Source organism: Pogona vitticeps, chromosome 5, assembly GCF_051106095.1.
Source record: "Pogona vitticeps strain Pit_001003342236 chromosome 5, PviZW2.1, whole genome shotgun sequence".
NCBI lineage: Eukaryota > Metazoa > Chordata > Lepidosauria > Squamata > Agamidae > Pogona > Pogona vitticeps.
This window is the reverse complement of record NC_135787.1, coordinates 57,102,437-57,117,167: the sequence shown is the minus strand read 5'-3', so window position 1 is coordinate 57,117,167 and position 14,731 is coordinate 57,102,437. Positions and strand designations below refer to the sequence as shown.

Sequence of the window (14,731 nt, the reverse complement as noted above, 5' to 3'; positions counted from 1 at the left end):
CCCTTCCCAGGGTTTTCTAGGTAGAGAATACTCATAAAAATACCCCACATGGGCTGTCTCTTCTGAGATGCACAGTGGAGAATTGAACTCCCTACCTCCAGGTCTGCAGCCAGATATCTAACAGCTATCCAGCCATAGCACTGGTGAAATAACATGGCATTTTTGCAAAGTGTATTAGTCATTCCTTGCCTTTTTACACAGATCCAGTTTATTCCTACATACTGTATACTGCAGGAGAAAACACATTTACATCGCAGTGATGTGCATGTACATTCATAAATAAGTAGCATTTACTTTAGTGATTTAATTCAGTGAGATGTCTTTTTTAGAAAATGTTTATAGTGGCTGGGCTACTGTGAGCCTCAAGCTCTCATCGTCATCCTTTATCATTAACTTGCTAGGTTGATAGGAGTTCTAGGCCAAAAACATTTAGAGGTCTACAGACGTCCATGTCTGATACTGTACTGTACATATGGAATTGCAATGCTAGCATCTAGCAAAACTGAAAAGCAGATTTAAGTACAAATGTATCCCAATACTGTAGATACTGATGGACTGAATGGCTAGCACCTAAACAGGCATGTGAGTTAAAGTAGTCTAGGGCAGAATCAAGAGAACAGATCCTCCCTCCTTTTTAAAATCGATGTATTCCTAGTTGGTAGCATGTTGGCTTTTGTGAACTCAAAAAAATCAAGACTGAGCATTTTATTTATTGATTCATTTACAAAAATTTTTAGCCGCACCATTACCAGTGGTCTCTGAGCGGCGTACAACAATATTAAAACTTAAAAAACATTAAAAATATGCAATATTATAATAATATCCTATATTAAAATAATCATTAAAACATTATTACTGTATTAATAAATCCTGCTGCTCATATGGCCAGCTAAAGAACACTATTTAATTAAAATACTGGCTAAACAGAAAGGTCTTTGCCTGGCGCCGAAAAGCCAAAAGTGTTGGAGCCAGGCAGATCTCTATAGGGAGGGCATTCCAAAGTTGGGGGGCAACAGCTGAGAAGGCCCTATATTGGCATGCCATCCCCCCCTACCTCTTTCAGGGATGGCACCTTCAGAGGGGCCTCCTGGCCTGATCTTAGAGGACAGGCAGGCTCGTATGGAAGAAGGCAGTCATTTAGGTACCACCCCAATTTTAGTTGGGGTGATTCTTCCTAGAAACCAGTGACAATTGGCAGGGGCTACAAATCTCTTTTGTAGCCTCATGTTATTAGTGTGAGTAGTAAAGGCAATCTACAAACCAGATTTGGCTCATTAGATACCAGCTGCTTATTACCCTGTGAAGATACAATGCTACCTCTAAAATATATATTAAAGGTAGCATTGTATCTTCTCTACAGTTTTCTGTGGCTATTCCAGATTCCCTGGTCTTTTGTTGTTCTGTTATTTCACCCTGACCATGAAAATCTATGGTCTTATTTTGCTGTCACGTTACAGTCCCATGGGTCAAGAGGCAGGCTATCTAAATTGGTGCAATTTCTGTGTGGTGTAGAACAGTCATCAGACTTTTTATAGTTTTTGATCTCAGGAGCAGTGCTGAAGAAGGAAAGCTAAATTCCCCAGGGCAAGGCAAAGAGGAGCAGAGAGAATGCAAGAAGAGATGAGAAGTGGGAGAAAATGGTTTCAAACCTGTTGGGAAGCCTCATGTAGTGGAAGGGGGTTGTCTGAAAGTTAATATACCATTTCAAGTTGTTAGGAGGGTAGTTACCATGGTTGTTTCAAAGAAACTTAAAATGATTTAGAATTGAAGATACCTTTTTGTTGGACCACTTGTGCTTGCAGTCCTGGCAAGCAAGTCTGTGAGCTTCACAGAAGAAAATGAACTTAATGCAGCAGCAAATAAATAAATAAATAAATAAATAAATAAATAAATAAATAAATAAATAGTGGGAAGGGTTGTTGGGTCAAGCCTCATCTCAACCATGAATTCACAAGGTGGCTTTAAGCAAGGCACCATCTCTCATTAGCAGTTCCCCAACTCTAATATACAGTGGTGCCTCGACTTACGAATGTCCCTACTTACAAAAATTTTGATTTACGAAAATTTCGACTTACGAAATCCGACTTGCGGCCGGAGCTTTCAGTTACAAACAGAAAAAGGCAGGGGGGAAAGGCGGGGAATTCAAATTGCTAACTGTTGGTAGGTGAAGAGGCTGCTTCTTTGTAGCTCTTTTCGCCCCAGTGGTTAGAGAGTGTGCAATAGGAGGAGGCTTCGGACTGCCTGGTAAGGTAAGATGCTGCTTTCTGCTTTTAAAAAACTGTTCCGGGTGGGTTTTGCAGCATGGTTTTGGGCTGGGTGGTGGGGTTATGTTTCTTTGCTGTGATGGGTCTTGCAGGGTTTGTTTTTTGGTGTTTTTTTCTTCCCATTTCTGATGGGTCTTGCGGGGTTTTTTTCCCCATTTCTGAAGGGTCTTGCATGGTTTGCTTTTTTCCCCTCCCCCTTCGGCCGGAACCGATTAATCGCATTTCTGATGGGTCTTGCAGTGATTTTTTTCTTCATCCAGAACGGATTAATTGCATTTCAGTGCATTCGTATGGGAAATGGTGCTCCGACTTACGACCATTTCGAGTTACAGCCAGAGTTCCGGAACCAATTAAGTTCGTAAGTCGAGACATCGCTGTACTGTATAGTGTTTCCTCTTTGCCTGGATCTCAGTGAAGATGTGCTTATTCGCGTTTCCATTCCCCAAAAGGTTCCTCTGTCAGCTCAGTAGTCATCAGACAAATAAGATCATTACAACTTACATTTTGTTAAAATATGTAAGAACACATAGAAATATATCCTTGCAATATCAAAGTAAAGCAACTTAAGATGCCATATTCCAAGATACACACGCAATATGGAGCAAAACACCCCGGTTCAGTGGGGACTCCAAAAAAGGGGAAGCTGCATTTTATTTCAGGTGTGTTTCAAAACCAGACTTTTAATGTTTAAAATCATCCACATTTTTAATGAATACAAAGGTTGCTGAAACAGTGATCTGACAAGTCACTGAAAAACTGATTTCCTTATCTCTCACTTTTCCAGCTTTTCTCCTTGACTGTACTACTGGCCTCTGACTGCCTAATGCCTTATTCATTCCTCATTTTGTGGGCAGATCACTAGCTGGTGAAGATAATTAGGGACTCATGCTATTCCATCAGAGACTTGGATCTAGAGGCTAATTAAAATGAAGTGCTGCACATATGCAAACAGCTGATAAAGGCTTGTAACAAGGCACCTGGAATCCTGGTGTTTTGATGGCAGCAGAAAGGTAAGGAGAAAATCATCTCTTAGCACCAGAAAAACAAAAAAGGCAGAAATAGCATCACTGTCATGGCTATTTCAAGACAGAAAGTGGATTTGATCACTACCGATCATTTCTCTTCCACTAGAAATTAAAAGAGAAATTTCAGTGGATATTCCATGAATACAATATTTTTCTACATGTACATCTGGTCATACCAGCGAGCATGCAGTGGCAAATAGGAAACTCTAATTCACCAGAATCTCACTTGACCCTAAGCACATGTTCATGATAATCTTCACAATGGATATCAGTTTATCAGCTCCTCCCCAAACTAAAATAAATCTTTCAGATATAGTAATGCCTCGAATTACGAACACCCCTACCTACGAACAATTTGACTTACGAACAGCTCTGCTTGCAACAGTTGGCTTTGACTTGCGAGCAGAGCTTCGACTTGTGAGCGGAGCTTCGACTTGTGAGCGGAGCTTCGACGTAAGAACAGGAAAAGGCAGGGGAAAAAGGTGGGAAATTTAAACCGTTGGTGGCGAAGAGGCTGCTTCTTTGTAGCTCTTTTGCCCCAACAGTTAGAGCAGGGGGGTCAGGGAAATTATTTACTCCTGCGGTGCAGGAGGAGGAAGGAGAGGCGGGGTGGCCCCGTATTGCCATGGGGCGTGGGAAGCTGGTGTGCTCCCTGCCCATCCCTGTCACGGGTCTACTCGTGCTTAAGGGCCGCCAAAGGTGTGGCTCTACTCATGCGCAAGGGCTGCCGAAGGCATGTGTCTACCCATGAGTAAGGGTCGCCGAAGGCTCCTCTGTGGACAGGGTGTGCAGCAGCGGCGTAGCAGAAGGAAGGAAAAGCTAGGTGGCTCTGGTTCGCCGCAGGGCGTGGGAAGCTGGTGCGCTCCCTGCCTATCCCTGGCATGTGTTTACTCATGAGTAAGGGCCCTTTTCTCCATGGCTGCCGCTGCCTTGGCTGCTCTACACCACGGGCCGGGGCCTGTCGCCAGCCGCCAGAATGAGTGCCATCGGAAAAGGCTTCAGTTTGCCTGGTAAGATGCTCTTTTTAAAAAACTTCTGGGTGGGTTTTGCAGGGTGGGTTTCAGCTGAGGGGGGTTATGTTTCTGTGCTGTGTTGTTGTTTATTTTTGGTGATTTTTTTTTCAGTCCCAGCATAGGGATTGCTCAATGTTTATTTCTGGAGGGTTTTTTTTTTTTTTGGTTTTTGGTTTTATTGCAGCCTTTGGGGCTTGCTCTGTTTATTTTTGGTTGTTGTTTTTTTGTTTGTTTGTTTTCTGTTGTGTGCTTTTGGGGGGGTATTTTTTTTGAAATGCTGGAAAGGATTAATCCTGTTCCCATGCATTTCAATGGGAAATTGTGCTTCGACTTACAAGCATTTAGACCTATGAACACCAATCCGGAATGAATTAAGTTTGTAAGTCGAGGCACTACTGTAGAGTCCAAATGGCTTCCTAATTTAGAAAAGAAAAAGCATGCTCTCTCTCAAATAAAAAGGTGTAGTGTACAGTACAGTATATTATAGCATTTCTTTCTTTCTTCTCCACCTATCTTCTTTAAATGGACACAAGGCAGCTCATATCATTAAAATACACTATTTAGAGCTAAAAACAATGAGTATAGAAATATATATGCTAATTGACTGACTTACAGCAGAGCTCTGATAAAACAATCTTCTATTTTTAGGATATCCATTAATTGCAGCATTGGAAAAAATCTCTCTTATATTAAATGCAAAGAAAGATGTGTACATATTTATCTGATTGAAAATTCTTGTCTGTCTCCCTGCTCTCGTTTTGGAAAAGGAATGGAACATGACACATCTCTGTGTATACATACAAACAATCCAGCAGTTCGACCTGGGTGTTTAACTCCAACTGGACCTCAGACAGATGCATGAGCACAGAATAAAAGCCCTGCCATTCTAATCACACGCGCGCGCGCGCGCACACACACACACACACACACACACACACACACACACACACACACCTCTCTGGGCTGGTTGGAGTAAAAAAATGCATTCTCTAAAATTAATCTCCCTGTAGTATCCTCATCTACTGCATGGCAAAGAAAAGGAAAAGTATTTTAGCTTTCCTGTTCTTTAGACATCCATCCGCAGTATATACGCTAGCTAGAACACAATCAGGTATGGGTATGGCATTCAGTCCCAAATAAGCTTTCTTAGCACTAAACAGTGCCACAGTAGAAGAGGGCACACACTGAAAAGGAGAAAAAAGTTGTCATTTGTTCTTCCTTTCTCTCCCCACCATAACACCCCCCAGGAGTACATGTTGCCTTTTCCCTTAAGCAAGAGGGCCACACTTTTTAAACAGTAAGCATCCACTGCAAATGTTTGTTTCACGGCTCAGCTGTTATCACAGTAATTCTAGAGGATATCTGCTGTAATTAGAACTACAGATCACTGTAACGCGCTCTACGTGGGGCTGCCTTTGAGGCTGACACGGAAACTTCAGGTGGTGCAGAATGCGGCGGCCAGCTTCCTTACAGGAGTGAGAAAATATCAACACATCTCTCCAATGCTGGCCGCATTGCATTGGCTGCCCATCTGTTTCCGTGTCAACTTCAGAGTTTTAATGCTTACTTATAAGGCCCTAAACGGTTTAGGACCTCGATATTTGGCGGAACGCCTCCTCCCACCAAGGTCTACCCGGATCACCCGCGCGAGTCAGGAGGTGAGGCTGAGGAGCCTGACGCCGAGAGAGGCCCAGAAGGAGAACACACGAAACCGGGCCGTCTCGGTGGTGGCTCCTCGCCTCTGGAACAATCTCCCTCTGGCGATTCGTGCGGCCCACACGCTGGGCACCTTTAAAACCCAATTAAAACATGGCTGTTTATTCAGGCCTTCCCTCCAGCCAACTCTTGATTTTTTCTTACTTTTCCTTTTTATTTTTAATGCTGTTCTTGTTTGATTATTATGTATTTGTCTATGTTTTATTATTTGATTTTATATTTGGAAGCCGCCTAGAGTGGTCCGGTGGGCCAGATAGGCGGGGTATAAATTAAATAAATAAATAAATAAATAAATACAGTGGTGCCTTGACTTACGAAATTAATCCGTATTGGAACGGTGGCCGAAGAAAAAAATGCCCCCCTCCAAAATAAAAATAAAACACTGCAAGCCCCTGGGCCTGCCCCAAAAAAACAAACAAAAAAAACAAAAAAACAAATCCCCCCCAAAAATACAAATCCAACATAACCCCAATCCCACCCTGCAAAAGCCACCCAAAACAGTTTTTAAAATGCAAAAAGCAGCACCTTACATCACCACAAAGCCTCCTCTGAAGCCTCCCGGCCATGCTCAACCACGTGGTTCCACCGCTGTCAAAACTGCAGTTGGCGGGAGCCCTCTGGGAGCCCAGCCAGGCTTCCTCCGCTGCCGCAACTGCTGTTGGGGGCAGCCCTCCGGGAGCCCACTGGGCCTTTCTCCACCACCACAATCACTGTCGGCGGCAGCCCACTGGGCCAGCCTTCCTCCACTGCCACGCAGCTTCTCTGCCGCTGCAACTGCCATCGGGGGCAACCCTCCGGGAGCCCACCTGGCCTTCCTCTGCCGCCGTACGGCTTCTCTGCCACTGCAACCACCATTGTCGTGGGCAGCCCTCCGGGAGCCCACCCGGCCTTCCTCCACTGCCACGCGGCTTCTCCGCCGCTGCAATTGCCATCGGGGCAGCCCTCCAGGAGCCCACCTGGCCTTCCTCTGCCACCGTACGGCTTCTCTGCCACTGCAACCGCCCTCCGGGAGCCCACCCAGCCTTCCTCCACTGCCACGTGGCTTCTCCGCCGCTGCAACTGCTGTCGGGGGGCAGCCCTCCGGGAGCTCACCTGACCTTCCTCCACGACCGCACGGCTCCTGCGCCGCTGCAACCGCCATAGCGGGCAGCCCTCTGGGAGCCCACCCGGCCTTTCTCCACCACCACGCGGCTTCTCCACCGCCGCAACCCTTTTCCTAACCGTTGGGGTGAAAAAGCTACAAAGAAGCAGCCTCTTCGCCACCGACGGTTTGAATGTCCCGCCCTTTTCCCCTGCCTTTTTCCGCTCATAAATGGAAGCTCCGGCCGCAAGTTGAAGCAAAATTTTGCGGCCGGAGCTGGTCGTAACTCAAAATGGTCATAAGTCAGGACATTCATAAGTCGAGGCACCACTGTAGTATGAATCCTTCCCATTTTATTTCTAGCTATCATGGAAAGCATTGGGCAGTCTGCAACAAGACTTCTCCATTGTTGATTTTGGGTTTTTTCTTCTTCACATACTCCATAGTGGCAGTCCAATTCTGTGTTTCTTGTCATTGTAGGGAAATGCATGTATGGAAACTATTTGTTCTTTTGTGTTTACAAGCTGTGAGAGAATCTGTTTTGCTGTGATTACAGTGCATAGACGTTAAGGGGGTACTTGAAATGGCAAAAGCAACAATCAGGTTTCCTGTGTTGGTTGGCGGGGAGGATAAACTCATTGATTTTTCTCACAATGGCACCATTAGAAAAAGTGTGACATAGTGAAGGCAAACAGTGTTAGTCGTTTTAAAAGGCTTTAGGAAACTAAACATTTTAAGTATTTTTAATATCTGTCCATATGGTGGGTGATTGTTATAAATAGGCAACAGTTATAGAGAAGGAATACTCCAGAGTTTTAATTATTGGCATTCACAGGCTGGATTTCTGATGACAATGGTTCTGAATGGGCATAGAAGGAACCAACTGAAAAAGGTTTAAGCATTTTTATTTTGTTTTGACCACACATCTATCCTTTACTTCAATAGAACTACAAGGATACCAAGAAATAGCATGTACACACCCTCTACCAACAAGAGGACACATGGACTTGTACAATCAGCAGAGCGGGACTGCAACCACTAGGTAACATCAGTTTGGCTTTAATCTGACCTCAATTGGCTAAACCTAGTGAGTTTAAACCCTAAATTATCACCCCAATTCCCAGATTGAGGACTCAGGCTCTTTGTGTCAACCCCAACCCCAACCCCGCCAAGCAGGAACATATCTGTTTCAAACAAAGGACAAATGGAGAGGCATGCCTACCACACATGGTCTACACTTTGTTTGAACAATTGGGTTGTTACACTCATTCCACAGCAACCACAGAATAGCAACCAGACTCCTGACTTCCATCTAAGAGACAAGCCCAGTGAAACACATTTTGCCAAGAACTGTTGGACTTAACATCTAAGAGCAACTTTTCTGGCAGAATACATCTTGCCATGTACTTTTGGACTTTAAGCTTTGGACTTTTAAGTTCTTCACACTAATACAAACCTGATAAAGTGGTGTTTTAATCCATGAGAGCTTGTTTACTGTATGATGATTTTTTTAGTGGTCTGTAAAAATACCTCCTATTTTGCATTTGTATTTTGTTTTGTTTGGACCACACAGCCACCCTTTACTTCAATGGAAGCAACCAAGAATCAAAGCAACATTATTGGCAATGACTCTTAAATCATTTAACTATTCTTTAAGAAATCAAGGGTGACTGATATGAACATGTCCTAGTCCACCTGTCACATCAGTAGTAAGTTAGAACATCACTCTTACTGTTTCTTTTAAAATGTCTGACATTGTGCATAGTTGTTGAGAGAGGATGTGAGAAGGTATATTCTTTGCATAGATCAGGGCTTTGGATTGCAGCCTCCATCAGCCCTAGGCAGCATAGTCAATGGTGAGTGCTGATGGGAGATGTAACTAACAGCATCTAGAGGGCAACACATTTCCCACTGTTGCCTGTTAATTGCCTTTATTTTAGCTAAAAATGTGTTATGTAGCAGGAAAAACATGCTCAGTATTTCCCAGATTTTAACAGGTGCAAGTCAAGGAGGTGTTATTTGGCCATTGGTAGGCAAGCACTGAAGATTCACAAAGCTGATGTCACTTTGACATGGCAATAAAAACACCTGTTGTGTTTGTTCTGCTGATGTTTTCCTGCATAGTGGATCTTGATTACCTCACCTCTACCCCCTGATGAGGTCCCAGTGTGAAGTCTTCTCTTCCCATGGAAGGCTGACTTTCTTGAGACCTGTTTTCATTCATTTTTCTCCTTAGTAGCTTTTGGGGGTGAGAAGGTAAAGAAAGAGTCACACAAGCCAGGCCTCTGTGCAATCAGGTATTCTCACAGTTGTGTGATACGGGAGAAGAGCTTGCAGTGCTTGTCCACCATGTGCTTTCTATACTATTTCATTTTACATGGACTAGCTGAAGCTCCATACAAGGAACCGAGGAAGACTGACAATATGACCCAACTTTGACAAGTGATGTGGGTGGAGAGGTCGACCCTGTTTTCTATCGACTCTCTTTCTTCCACTCTCCTACTTTTGCCTTACTATTCTTTTGAGACATCTGCCTCTTCTACTCCCGAATCTTATTTCTTGCTTCTTCCCCTCAACTCCCTTCCTTTCCCCCCTTACTTCAGCTACTTTTTCTGCCTCCTTTCTGCCATCCATGTCTGATTTCTCCAGTACAGTACAGTGGGGTCTTGACTTGAGAACTTAATCCATATTGGAAGGCGGTTCTCAAGTCAAAAAGTCTGTAAGTCAAGTCTCCATTGACCTACAGTGCATTGAAAACCGATTAATCCCACAACGGGCCGTTTTTGTTCCATTTTGGTTTTTTTCTGGTCTGTAAGTCAAATCTCAGTCTGCAAGTCAAACCTAAATTTTGCGGCCAGAGAAGTCTGTAACTCAAAAAGTCTGTAAGTCAAGCCGTCTATAAGTCAAGGGTCCACTGTACTTCTTTCCTAGGGCCTGCTTCTCTTTCTCCTTTATCTCAGCACCCTTCCTGTTTTCCTTTTCCTAGCTTTCAGGAAACAACCTGTGACATCTGAGCAACTCAGGTAATGATACTAAGAGTTAAGCCCCAACCCCTTTTTGTAGGTAAGTGCACATCAATGACTGCTGAGGAATTCAGCACCTCGGGTGAGTTGCAGTATATATGATGTTGTTTAAAAGGCATATCAGGCAGAAAAACAAGAGTCAAAAACGTTGCGACACCTGAAAGACGTAAGTGCTGTATTTTAATGTAAGTTTTGAAATGTACTCCTTCAGACAGAAGAGAAGGATCATATGACTGTCATATTTATACATGGCCACATAGTCATGTGAGGATGCAGATAATGGACAGACAGTGGTCCATTAGTAAAATAACAGGACTATTTTACTATGAATAATTTAATATCTTTAAACCTATGTGCAGGTTAAAGGGCATGTCCTCTGAAAGGTGTGTGTGTAGAGGTTTAAAGGAACGTGCTTAAACCTATGTGGAGCTCCCCCCCCCTTTATGAAGGCCATAATCAAATGACTATATCCACCTGAAGAGGAAAATAGGTAGATCTCTGGCTTACGTGTAAACTATATCTTTAGAATTTCAGTCGTTTTGGTGGAGGCTCATTTGGACCAATAATACAACTGCTAATAATTAATTAACATAAAATAACATGTTTTTCAGACTGATAGAGTAAATAGAGAAAGTGTTACTTTTTAATGAAGGGGGAAGATAGCTTTTTATTTTGTTTTGTTTGTTTACATACCACCCTTATAGGGGACTCATCAAGCTAAAAAAGAACAAAGGGTATCTGATGTACCAACATAATCAATTTATTAATGGAATTTAATATAAGCTGAGAAAGGTTAAAGAGCAAAAGCAGGATTGTAGTTCAACATTAAGACAATAATAATGACTGCAGAAGAATAATATAATGTTAATATAGACAATAAAGAAAATTAGCATCACAGTAAATTAGCACACTTTATATATATAGTTATTTATTTTTGGCAAGTCTTAATCTCCCTGCCTTCCATTCTACAACAGGTTAAGGAAGTCTACAGAAGGAAAATTTCCTGTACCTTTTTTACTTCCTCCTTCAGCCCTTCTGGAAGGTCAGGAAGCCCACCTAGGCAATGTGAGATGAGCATGGACAGTGCTGTAGAAGGGAGAGATGTGCCAGCTTGGTACTGGATTCTAAGATACCTAAGGACGGAAAGGATTCTAAGATACCTAAGAACTTCCATGAACGGAAAATATTCTGTTCCCCAGGAATCTATCACCTGATAATTGTGTTTCTCAGGAGAGCTCCTGACTATCTAGACAAGTGGTTCCCAACTTTGGGTCCCCAGATGTTCATGGACTACAACTCCCAGAAATCCTGGCCAGCACATCTACCAGCAAAGACTTCTGGGATATTTAGTCCATGAAGATCTGTGAACACACAGTTGGAGACCACTGGTCTAGAGAAATAGTTATTGACATTTGGTCCTCCAGATGTTTTGGGTTTCAACTCCCAGAATCCCTAGCCTCAGGCTTTTGTGAACTAGTGTTCAAAACTTTTAGAAGGCCAGAGATTGAAAACCACTGGTGTAGAAATGCCTTTCTGGGTCACAGGTACTATATCTGTTGGGAGTTGGGATGGTAAAAACACCTTCCCCAAACTTAAAGGTTTTCTGAGGATACAAACTGACATAAATTTTGTATAATTTATGCTGTGAGGATTTTAATGGACTACTGTTTTTGTTCTGAAATTGTTCTCCCTGGTCTTTGGGCTTGAATTTTTTACTTTATTTCATTTAGGTATTTTTTTAAATATAAAATGCAATATTTTATTCTAAAGAAATAGTCATTTGGAAGACATTTAGGATTACATATAGCCCATGGGTTTTTTTTCCCTTACATTATCACTCAATAAATATGGTGAACCTCACACTCTGCAAAACAAAACAGAAAACAACCAAAACAGAAAACCCTAAGCTCAGTCTTTTAAATGAAGAGGAATATAATATCTTGGGGAGGTCTTATCACTCAGTGTTAGCAGTTTGAGTCTTCAGAACACTAGCCAGAAACAGATAAGAAGTTGGCGAGGTTTTTAAATAATAGGTGTAATAAGCTCCCTATAGTTAATACAGTTAAGCATGTGGGTTGGCTTGTTGTGTATCAACTGTACCTTCCAAGTAATTTTCAGGCAAAGAGTAGTGATAAATTGTGCTGCAGAAACATGTCTAGTGAGGTTCCAGGGGGAGCAGTGTTAGTGATGGTCTTATTTAACATCTTCATTAATGATCTAGGAGAAGGATTAGGCAGCACATTCATTAAACTGGCATATGCTTCAGAGAAGTAATAGCAAGGTAAAGTTTCCAGGCAGATTGTAAGCATGAACATAAAATAGTGAGCCAGCACATTTATAATTTGTGAGTGTGTGGTCATGTGTGAAACTTGCTTGCTATTTTTATGCTCTGTCAAGTTGCTTCCGGCGTATGGTGATATCATACTACTGTTGGAAAATAGAAATGACTTGAAATTACTGCTGAGGAAGGTTAAAGAGCAAAAGCAGGATTGTAATTCAACATTAAGATAATAATAATATTTAATTACTAAAGGCTCTTCCCCCATCCTGAGGCCCCCAGAGGCTTTCCTGGAGCAAAAGGGAGCCCCCAGAACCTGGTGTGGGGAAAAAGGAAATATTAAATTAATTTAAAAGAATCAATTATTTCATTGCCCAATTCCAGTTTGCACTGGCATAACTATGCCAACAAAACTTTGCCCAATATTTGTATTATGGCCATTTTTATTTTATTATTTGCAGTAGTTTATTTTATGCCTTTCAAATTGTCTAGTAAAGAAAAAAACAAACTAAATCAAAACGGGTTCACCCATTTTAAATCCCAATCTTTTGTGTCTTTATTCAGAAATAGGTTCAAGCACTGGCAGAAATAGACTTCAGTAAGTTATCGTTCAGAACAGTGGACTCCAAGCTTTTCAGCGAGAGGGCTACATCATATATGCTTACGTGTGTGCATATGCGCGCACGCACCCGTACATGCGCGTGCACACCGGGCCAAATAAAAAGGCAAGGCAGGCCAGATCTGGCGCATGGGCCGTAGTTTGGAGACCCCTGATTTAGAAGATGCACCTTATTTATTTATTTATTTATTTATTTATTTATTTATTTATTTATTTATTTATTTATTTATTTATTTATTTATTTATTTATTTATTTATTTATATCCCGCCCATCTGGTATATCCTACCACTCTGGGCTGCTACCAACAACATATATACATTAAATAACACAAAAACATTGGTCTAATCAATAACAGAAACAGTGCACAAATACAGTACAATAAATAATGAATAGGGAAAGAAAAAAGAGTCAAGTGCTGACAGGAGGTCCTGTTTTTAGTTGGGTAATTGCCTTCTTACGTAATTGCTGAAAGAGCCTGCACAGCAAGAGTTTCCTCCCATCTTATAGGTTCCAAATAAGGAACTTGCTTTATTTGGTGATCTAATTAATCAGGTCTCTCCAACACTAATGTGCTGTCCAAAGGCTATCTATATTGTCTTTTTTTGCCCTAACTTGGGCAAGTATGGTCCACCGCACAGAAGAGGGGGGAAAGTATCCTTTGAACTGAAACCCTCCCCACCAACATAGGCACTGGCCAGGCTATCTGGGATATTCTAGGAAGTCTAATCCAGATAAGCAACTTCTCCTTCTGCTAGTGTTATTATACTGACTGAAATTGAGTAGTAAGTTGCAAATAGAATAGGCCTGTTGAATCAGTGGAATTTATGGAGATGTTAACTCACCAATTCCCCATTGATTCAATGGGCCTACCCTAGTAGTGACTTACTACTAGATTTCAGCCACTATGTTATAAAAATAAGTTTTTAAAAAGTGTAAAGTGCATTTGGAGTTTGGTACTAGAGCTAAACTCCACCTGGCCCTTGAAGTATGTGGGGATTTCTTTCATTTCCCCCACTCCCACTATTCTCATTTGTCTCTACTGGAGTTATACATATTTGGCAGCTCTCAAATTTCAGACTCATGTGGCCTTTAAGATAGGATACAAAGCTTCCATGCAGCGTCCCGCTCATGAATATATGGAAGATGTTGCTCTCATGTACACTGACTGATAATATGAGAGGCTTAAAACAAAAATATTTTTAAAAAGTACATTCTCAGCAGGGGAAAGAAATTCATCACCTACGCACAGAGATCCAGTATGCTGCAGTTTTAATGTGCAATAGCTATATTTTGTGCAGAGTAACAAATGGTCTCTGCAAATAAAAGTATAGAATCCACAGCCTCTAGAGCAAGCTACTATTGAAGAGTGTGTGTTGAGCGAACAATGTTATACATTTTGCATGGTAGAGTTGGCAAGATTATCCTGTCCTTTGTTGAAAGCGCACAGTTCAAGACGATGCAGCAGCGCTCTCTGCAGGATATTCGCATTATAGCACTGGCTGTGAATAAGCTCCAGGAAGGCGAGAGAGGCTGGAAATGTGATAGAGGTTTAGAGGTGAGTGCATCTGTCAAGAAGGGGGAGGCTAGGAAAAGCGAAGAGGTGACAGGTTGGGCAGCAAGAGAAATGGGGTAATATAACGTGAGTTAATGATGCCAGCAATTTGAGCAGGTAAGACGTGTTAAGACAAGGTGGCATCCGGTGATTTATAGG

The 14,731-nt window shown here is 42.1% G+C and overlaps 1 long non-coding RNA gene across 1 annotated transcript in view; it reads left to right on the top strand.

Annotated features, from left to right (window-relative positions):
* The window catches only part of LOC144589399 (uncharacterized), a 1,017,889-nt gene that overhangs the window by 581,275 nt on the left and 421,883 nt on the right, over window positions 1–14,731 (top strand). The gene's annotated exons all lie outside the window — the stretch shown is intronic.